Source organism: Anas acuta, chromosome 2 (genome assembly GCF_963932015.1).
Source record: "Anas acuta chromosome 2, bAnaAcu1.1, whole genome shotgun sequence".
Lineage (NCBI taxonomy): Eukaryota > Metazoa > Chordata > Aves > Anseriformes > Anatidae > Anas > Anas acuta.
Genome location: NC_088980.1, coordinates 151,988,782 through 151,998,796, shown reverse-complemented (window position 1 = coordinate 151,998,796; position 10,015 = coordinate 151,988,782). Strand labels below are relative to the sequence as shown.

At 36.9% G+C, this 10,015-nt stretch overlaps 1 long non-coding RNA gene across 3 annotated transcripts in view; it reads right to left on the bottom strand.

Annotated features, from left to right (window-relative positions):
* Positions 1-279: 279 nt before the first annotated feature.
* LOC137851519 (uncharacterized) overlaps positions 280-10,015 on the bottom strand; it is a 70,297-nt gene continuing 60,561 nt past the window's right edge. Inside the window, exons 4-5 of one of the 3 annotated variants that reach the window (XR_011093264.1) lie at positions 9,453-9,501; positions 280-5,132 (exon numbers count right to left, since the gene is read on the bottom strand). This is a non-coding gene — a long non-coding RNA (uncharacterized lncRNA). The remainder of the gene's footprint in view (positions 5,133-9,452; positions 9,502-10,015) is intronic. The other 2 variants (XR_011093263.1, XR_011093262.1) reach the window with 2 other exon arrangements.

The window sequence follows — 10,015 nt, the reverse complement described above, 5'->3', positions numbered from 1 at the left end:
TCTAGGGTCTGTTACTTTCTGGCAGCCTCCAGCTGGGGCAGCTCACTCCCTCTCTTATCAGATGTCTGTCTCAGAACATACTGGTATCAGTACCCACATACCCTGGCAAGTCGATAGTTCCGATGGCTGAACTGCTATTGTGAACAGAAACGATTAGAAGCTGACAATAGAAGAGCTTCAAATAAATACTGTTTTATTTCAGAACTACGTTTTTGTTTGTTTATTTATTTTACTTTTTTTTTTTTTTTTTTTCTGGGCCTCACATTGAACAGCTATAAATCTCCATTTTGTGGGATTGTTGTACCAATCTAGGATGACAACCCTCTGAGGAGAATGAAAATTACCCTGCAATATATATTCAGTTTCCAATGCTTTGCTAGTTCTAGCAGACCTATTTTTGTGATCTCTGTTACAACTATACTTCTGAACCAGCAGAGGATCCTACACCAGGAATATGCACTGTAGACAGCTTTAACCATTTGACACGATATGATTCAAATGACAAAATTTAGGTGTTGTGATTACCTTTATTCCCAGAGGAGAGATACGGCAGTACATTCAATACAGGACAAAAGCAGAGAAGAGTTTGAGAACATTGAATTTTGTACTCATCTTTTACTGATGGAGAATTAATATTCTTTGTACAGGAAGCCCTGTTGCTATTGCTGTATTGTTTCATTACTGAAATTATGGCTATATGAAGAGAAAATAATAAATCAGAAGTTATACACAGACAAATAAACAGAAAAGCCCACAAACACTTATTATATGTAGAAATGCTTGTATATACCATCAACATGCATATACACACCTACATATACTCCTATATAAAAATCTGTTTTACATATTTTTCTATACAATACATATGTACATATGTATACACACCTATTCTATATTCTATATAAATGTGTATTTGCACATATATATTTGTATACCTAAACAAAGGTTTCTATATGTAGCAAAGAAAACATTACTCATTTTATAAATGACAGAACAAAGCTGCAACAGCAGCTCACAGCATCTCTATTCTTCTAAATATGAGAAGCTGCTAATAGCCCTATCAGAACAGTCTGAGGATCAACAAAGGCCTTTGATGATTCATGTACGAAACAACTGAAGTGTACAGTGTAAGCGATTTACTATGCTGCATTGAGCAGAAACAAAGTAAATTGCTCATGGTCTCCCATGGACTCCACAGGTACAGTAATCTGGGGGAATATGTTTCTGTGCAATCGTCTTCAATTGTAATATACAGCATTACATATATAGTTCTATGCCATCTCTTCAAAACTTAGACAATGTAAAAACTTGTCATTCTGAACATGGCTTGGTTTTGCTGTTGTAGTTCTCCTACCTTGACCAGGCATCAATTGTAAGTACATCTACAGCTCTCACACTAGGAAAACCTGTTAAAACTTGTCACTGTGGCTTCTTAAAGCAAATGTGAAATTTCAGTGTTCTGTATAAACTTTAACAAATGCAAAATAGACATAGGAAAATTTTCCATTTGTAAATTTATATAGAAGGAGAACAGAAGGAGAGTGTCTGTTCCCTCTTCCTCCTGCCTCTGGTCAAGGACATTTTCCAGTGCAACAAAGGATAATAAGAAAGGGAGGCAGTGATGGAAATCAAGTCTGGACAGACATATTAACTGCTGAGGGCATGTGAGAGTGTGGGAATGTTTATTCCAGCAAAGTTATTTGATTGAGGACTTCTAAGCTGGGAGAGAGTGACCAGTTACAAACCTGGTCAGTTGTACCAATTGATAAGGAAAGAGACAGAATGTGGGAATATTGATTCAAGCAAGGTTGTATGGTTGAGGATTTCTGGATCAAGATGATAAGGGGGAAAAATAAGCAAAAAAATCTGAGACACAGATATGACAACATAAAATGGAGACAGTGATCAGAAACAAATCTCCCAGTCATACTAATTGGCGAGCTATCACACTACAGGTGCCACTTCCAGGAACATCAACCTGGACTGTGCAGCCAGGGGGAGCCCCAGACTAGGAGGGTGCAGGAAATTGCAGATCTCTGCAAACCCATGGAGCAAAGTACAGCGGGAAGGGGGAACAAAGAGGGAGATAGGTTGAAAAGGGTGTAAAAGAATCAGTTACATGCAAAAATGGGTCCAGTCAGTGTGTTATTGTCAGGTCTGGGCCATGGTATCAGGTGAGCAATGCTTCATGCCCAGGCATGCTTCATGCCCAGGGAGACTTGTGAATAGGGTATGCATGAAGGATGAGTGTGTGAATTCATGTGTGTTTGCAGTGAACTTCAAGCTGGACTAACTGGTGAGTGGACAACTTATGAAATGGGTTTGAAGGCCTGGGATACATGCAGGGGTGCTGGGTGGACAGAAGGGCCATGATTGATGGATCCCCAGATGTCTGTGTGCTTGTGAACATGGTAAGTGCTGTGTGTGTGCCTGCACTACTGAACTTCTGTCTCTACCAGCCAAAGAGGCGAAGAGGACTTGGCTGTCTATGTCAGTGCTTTACGTGACTCCTGTGTGTAAGTGTTATTGATGGCAGCACCTTGTTTCTGGCAGGTTTGTGTGACTGGTCACGTCGGTGTGCTGTGTGTCTGTGCCTCTGGGATATGAACTCAATTTCACTACTGGTTGAACCTGCAAAGAGGAAAGTGGAGGACATGTCCCTCAGACAGGGCAGAGACCTCAGGTCCGTGGGCACCAGGCTGGGCCCCCGCAGCCAGACAGGAATGGTCCTGGGATGGAAGAGGCAGCTGCTTCTTTACCTCATTTAACAACTTCAATGAAAAATTTGACTTTTCTGTAAACATTTGAATTAAATCCATTTTGTTCACCTCAGACTTTTAGGCTTTTCTGTGAAGTAAATATATTAGTTTCAAATAAGCGAAATTCTGTTAAATATATATATTTTTTATCATTATGGCCAGTAAAATTTTAAAGTGATATTTATGCCAGAAAGAATTTATTTTGAATTATTTGAAAGATTTATTTTGAATTATTTTAGTAAAATGTACTAATTGCCTCATTAGTAGAAGAAGGGAAATGATACTTTCAATTCACCACCAACTCAAAAAAAAAAAAAAAAAGTTATGTTATAGTTAAAAATAATATTATTTAGAAAAGTGAAAAGATGGAGGAGGTTGTTTTGATCAAATGAAATACAGTAATTAAGAAAGAAAAAAATATTGTCAGTTTGATTCTGCAATATCAGCTAAAGGAAATTTTGAAACAAAATGTTGTTTCAAACTTAAATTCTAAATATTTTGTTAAAGAATAGAAAGTAAATATTGTCTGTTTTCACTTATTTTATTTTGTTTAAGAAGACAGAAAAAAATAAAAACTGATACAAATCTGAACACATTTAATAAAACTATTCAGAGATCTTAATATTGAATTTTAAACTAAATATATTTTAAGTGCCCACTACCTAATATTAATGTTCAGTACTTAAAAGTTTAACTCAGATCTCAAATACATATTTTTAGATTGAAAGATGAAGACAAAAATGAGACCTTCTACTCACTAACTGCATTTTCATCTTAGTATATAACATTAAAAGAAAAAAAAATACAGTACTACAATACTACAAACACAAGAATTAGGCAGAAGCTGACTTTTTGCTCACTGATCTGAGGACATGACAGAAAGTGTGAGCATGAACAAGAGGAAGAGATAAATATCATCTCCTCTTCCATTTTTGAAAAAGAGAGGGAAAAAATAGTTTATCAGGTTTATTAGGATTTGCAGGTCCCTCATACTATCTTCTGGTGTTCTGTCTTGAGAAATGAAAACACTGAGCATGGTGAGAAGGTGTATAGTTGAGAGAGGGCAGTAACTTCTCCAAAATTTGGCAGAAGGGAGGATTGTAGGGAGGAAGGACATCTCCATAGCTTATATGAGCAACCCACCTCCAGTATAGCTGTGCCTTCCTTCATACATCCCTGAGCCCATATACCCCATTAGCTGAACTTGAGTGTTGCCCATTTCTACTACTGGTCTTTTTCAAGGCAATCAGTTTCTGCTGTTTACAATCATCATGAGAGCTGCAGGTTTTGAGAATAGTAGCTGCTCTCCAGAGGTTTCAACTACACAAAATTTAAGCAGCATTCCTCAGGTGGAAAGTTTTTATTAATGCTCAGGTGAAACCAGACACAATTTTTCAGGGTCTAAATTCAGGTTGTCATAACAACTTAACACGGTTCTAATAATCTTATTTTTATTACACTGCTTAGGTAGAAGGAACAAGATGTATTTGTTCCCCATAAAAGCAATTGCAATCCAACCAGTCAGTCTGTTCTTGTAATTAGGTGTACAGTACCCAGTACACCTCATAGTCACATCAGGTTACTCCCAGAGTAATTCTGCTGATGTTGTTGTTGTTATTTATATGGGTGTATCTCAGCTCTGAATATGGTACCAAGTAACTAAGTTTTGTCTGCTCTTATGAAACCTCTACTATTCAAACCAGAGAGTATACACTAATGTGATCATATTGAAAAAGACTAAAGTGCAATAACATACAGTAGAAAATGATGTTTGGTTAAAGACAAGAAAGGAATATTGTCAGTCTTGTACACCACACAGAAGATAGTCACATTGGAAATTTTTATCTGATCCTGAGATATGTACAGAATACCTGCTTAAAATGTATTCATCCACAGTGAAGTTCTTAACTACATTTCTGTGCAATTGTGTATTGTGTACTATCACTGTTTTGGTTTTTGGTTGTTTTAATTTTTCTAAACTCTATCTAGATATCTTAATGTCCCACAAGACAGAGCAAAACAGGTGACTTACATGAATCTGGTTTTGCTTTCCTTGGAACAATTAGAAAAATGCATAGGTAAGGGATGGTTTAAGGACACTCTTTTTAATGCATCACAGCTGGGCCATCTAATAGACAGCAAATGTGTGCTATGTCTTTTGACTGTCATCTTAAATCTTGCTGTAGATTGCAGTAGACTTTTGTTTTAGTCCATACTGGTGTTATGAATCTACCCATGGTTGAAAAGTATGTGAAGGTTCAAGCTAGGCAGGATCTGTGCAGATGCAAAATTTAGGTAATTTGCACTCCATTTCCCCCCATGCTTTCAGGAGATTCTTGAAAAGACATTTTGTTGCTCTGTCCCTTAATTTATCTGGAAAGAAAAAAAAAAAATCAGCAATAACCTTTCACTTCCTTTCTTATCTTAATAATTTACATGTCAACTTCTGCGTGCAAAAACTACTCATTTTTACAGCAACAAAAAATGATTTTATGGTCTACAAACTGCAATAAAATTCCAAGTGTCCTCTGTCATATGAATCCTCATGGGAAAGTGGTATACAATATGGTTGTTAATCCTAACATAACCTGCATAACCTGTCAATGCATGTAATATGAACCAAAGATGAAGCATCTCTTCAGCCAATATAAATTAACATTGATTCATTCAAATATTCAATATAAAGGCATTCATGTGATTTTTAAAAGAGGCTTCTAACAGCTTTAGTTGTCCTGCCCAAATAAGGATGAAAAAATCACAAATTCAATGTGCTAAAGAGTCCCCCACTAAGCAATATGGAGAAGAAGAGAAACCCCTGAACAGCTTCAAATGAATATATTAGTATGGTAGATAAAACCACCCCCTCAAGCCCCCTGTCTGCAAACCACCAACAAAGGGAAAAGCAAGTTGCTTGTGGGCCTTTAGATTTAAAGGCACACAGTGTGATGGATAAGAAAGCTGAACAATAAATATCATGTGGACTGTGGGGTTCTGCACAAAAACAATTCACAAGGAGAAAGACAAAGCAAAATAAAAGAACATGTTGATAGATGTGTTGTGGATATCAAATCCCATATTTTAAAAAGCATTCAAGGTGTCAACCAACCAACAAAGTAATGCATCAAATATCAAGTGTTTTTATCTACTGCTTTGTACTTTATTGGATTACCGATAATTGTGCAAAAGAAATGCAAAGAACCACTACACAGATATGAAGCCCTTTTTGCACCTGTGTTGCAAAGGATAGTTAACTATTTCTGTACCAGTCCCTGGGTTGTCAGCTGGAACTATCATCAGTACACTCATGGGACACCATCATAGCTTATGAAAGAAAATCTGCACTTTTGGTAGCAGAATTTGAACAGTTGTTTGGGTCAAGTCACCCACAAATATGACAACTCCGTATACAATGTGAGGCCTGAGGAGTGGAGATGAAAGTTATCTAACAAATTGACCTTGGAAAATCCATTTCCATTACACATTTTTATTCTAGGAATTGGGATGGTTATTCTGAAAACTGTTGGGAGATGGACTACTCTCCTTCCAAACACATCTGACTCCAAATTTTCCACTGAAGTAAAGCATTGTTCTATCTTCCATATTTTTATCTATTAAGATCTTGTCCAATATTTCTCTATGTTCTTGTTTGAATGTTACTCTGGAAATTCAGATAGCCATAATGACATAGAGACTGCTCAAAGCCATATAATCTCGCAGTTCCTCAAAGTTCACTGTCATGGTTTTGGCTGGGATTGAGTTAATATTCTTTATAGAGGCTCACATAATTCTGTGTTTTGGATTTTTGATTAAATTAGTGGTGATAACATGCTGATGTTTTAGTAGTTGCAGAGCAGTATTTACATAGATCCAAGAACCTTTTTGCTTCTTGTTCTGCCCTGCCTTCAAGGAGGCTGGGTGTACACAAGATGTTGGGAGGGGACAGAACGAGGACAGTTGACCCTGATAGATGAAAGGAATATCCCATGCCATATGGCATCATGCTCAACAATTAAAGCTGGGGTAAAGAAGTAGGAAGGGGAAAATGGGGGTGAGGTGTGCTTAGTGTAATGGTGTTTGTCTTCCCAAGAAACTATTACACATGATGAGCCCTGCTTGCCTGGAATAGGCAGAACACCTGCCTGCCAATGGGAAAAAGCGAATGAATTCCTTCTTTTGCTTTGCTTGCATGTGCAGCTTTTGCTTCACCTAGTAAATTGCCTTTATCTAAATCCATGAGTTCTTGAGCTTTTACCTTCCCTATTCTCTCCACCATCCCATGTAGGATGAGTGAGTGCCTGTGTGGTACTTAGCTGCCTGCTAGGGCTAAACCACAGCATTAACAGAAGTGGTTTTGCCAAGAGAATCACTAGGCTTTTGTTTATTCTGTAAGAATATTCAATATTCAAAAATCTTATCCAAGAAGAACAGGCTTCCTGTTTTTAACATTGGTCCTTGCTTTTTTTTTTTTTTTTTTAATATATATACACATATACATATGTTTGAATATTTGTTTCTGTTTTTGTGTAGAAAGGATTTCTTTTCTTTACCAGGCTTATCTGGCATGCAAAATAATCTGCCAGCTGCATCATGTCTTCTCTGGGCACACATAAAAAACTAGTTTGGATGCCACCTGTCTGATTATTCATCCAGCAATGCCAGTTCTGATTTTGTTTGAACGTGCCATGAAGAGAACAAAGAATAACAGAATATATTCTGTTTTCCAAAAAAATGAAATGCAGTTGAAGGCCTCATCAGAACTCGACTTGTCATAACACCACATAAATATCTGTATATAGGTATTGACCGATATATCCCAATTCATTATAACAAACTTTCTCAGATTCAAATACAATTTTATATATGAACTTTTCTTTTACTATTAAATTTTTTTAACTCCTTATCAAAAATATATGTGCATGTATTTGTTAATTACTGTATATACTTGCATTTTTATTTTTATGTATTTACATAAATTAGGATCATATACATAATATATTCATTAATATGGTAGTTTTTTAAACAATTCTTGCATATTTTTTCAAATGAATTATTTACACTATAAATAAAAAAAAAAAATGAAGGCATAGAAAATTTCAAATTAAAAATCAACTTATTCTTTCATAGAATTATAGAATATCCTGAGTTGGAAGGGACTCAGAAGAATCATCCAGTCCAACTCCTTGCTCCACAAAGGACCACCCAAAAATCAGGCCATATATCTGAGAGCATTGTCCAAACACTTCTTAAACTACAACAGGCTCAGTACTGTGACCACGGCCCTGGGGAGCCTGTCCCAGTGCCCAACCACATCTGGGTGCAGAGCTGTTTCCTAACACCCAGCCTGACCCTCCCATGTCCCAGCTCCATGCCATTCCCTCGGGTCCTGTCGCTGTCCCCAGAGAGCAGAGCTCAGCGCCTGCCCCTCCGCTCCCCTCGTGAGGGAGCTGCAGGCCGCCATGAGGCCTCCCTTCAGCCTGCTCTGCTCTGAGCTCAACAAGCCAAGAGACCACAGCTGATGGTCTCTATGCCTTCCCCTCTAGGCCCTTCACCATCTTTGTAGCTCTCCTTTGGACACTCTCTAATAGTTTGACTTCCTTATATTGTGGCACCCAAAACTGCACACAGCACTGGAGGTGAGGCCGCACCAGTGCTGGGTAGAGTGGGACAATTGGTTCCCTCAACGAGCTAACAATTCTGTATTTAATGCATCCCAGAACATGGTTGGCTATTTTGGCTGCTAGGGCACACTGTTGACTCATATTCAACTTGCCATTAAGTCCCAGAACATTTTCCATGGGGCTGATCTCCAGCCTCTTTTCCCCTGTCTGTAAGTAGTTGCTAAAAATAAGCATTGGGATTTAACTTTAAAAAGGCTTCATAACTATAAAGGGAACCTCTATTCATCATGTAGATCCTTAGACTGCAGATGTTTGAAGTCAGATGAAATATATCCATTATTTCCGATAAACATCTTGGTATGGCATTCACTAAAGGAATATATAACTGAATTATGTGATTCAGAGATTTACAAAATAGGGTGTAGAAGGAGGTTACCAAAATGTAGGATCAGTTGTTACATTTGCGTAGCAAGTTGACTAGATATTTTGAGTTTGGGACACCAATGCTATCAAAATCTATAAAACTTTCCCTGTTAAATTTAGGGGAGACTGGATTAAAGACAAAAGATAAAGAGCTAAAAGGCAAAATATGAGTAAATATAAGCATGACTAGACAGAAAGACACTTACCATCTTTTTAATTTCACAAACTCTTTTGTTTAAGTTTGGCCATTGGTTAGGAAAGAGGTTTATGCATTTAAATTAGAGGATTTTCCCTTTCTCTAGGAACAAAATGAGTTTTATAGCTTTTTTAATGAGAGATGTGTATATCATTTGATATGCATCTGGGTACTGACAACTTACCCACTAATTATACGGAGAATGGAAACCAATTAATTATTCAAGCAGCTTTTTTAAAAGTTAATCAACCACTGCCAATGGCTCTCTACTGGAATGACTTTAATGTCTGTCACTGTCATAGCTTATACATGTTCCTAATAATTGAATATTATGACTGTTGGCCTGTTTTCCATTATACAATTAAAGTTAAGCCTACATGAAATGCAGTGGAGTCTCTTACAAGACTTTTCTTGAAGTAATCCAGGATAAATGTACGAAGTAATTAAACAGCTTGCCTTTAATTTCTCTTTCAGGAAGATAATCATTCAAAGTTCTCTTCAATGTCTGTGGGAGAAGTAGATGAGAATGAAATTCTGTACTTAGGTCGAAGTGTGCTTATATCAATGCCTTAGGACAAGAAAAAGTTTATTTTAATGTGCATTTACAAAGAAACACAAATATCCAACTTGCACCACAGGTTGCTATCAGTGAACTGTTAATGATAAAAAGTCCAAATACAAGGACCATAGTTTATCTATGATACAATTAATGATATAATGAAACAAATTAAATGATCATAAGGATTTAGTATGGTTTAACAGAGGTTTAGAGGGAAAGAAGAAGAACAATATTCTTTGGGTTCAAATAAAATTGGAAACTAATTTTAAATATTACCAGCGTAATGAAGCTGCAGATATATAAGCCCATTGAGGTCAAAATATGATCATTCCTTTATGTCTCAAGGCATCCTTTTGCTTTAGCCCCAGTCTTAAATATGCTTTACATAAGAAGAGCAGAGATCTAAATTCTTCTTTAATGTTTCCTGATACTGATTAAACTTGGCTTCAATTAGACAGTT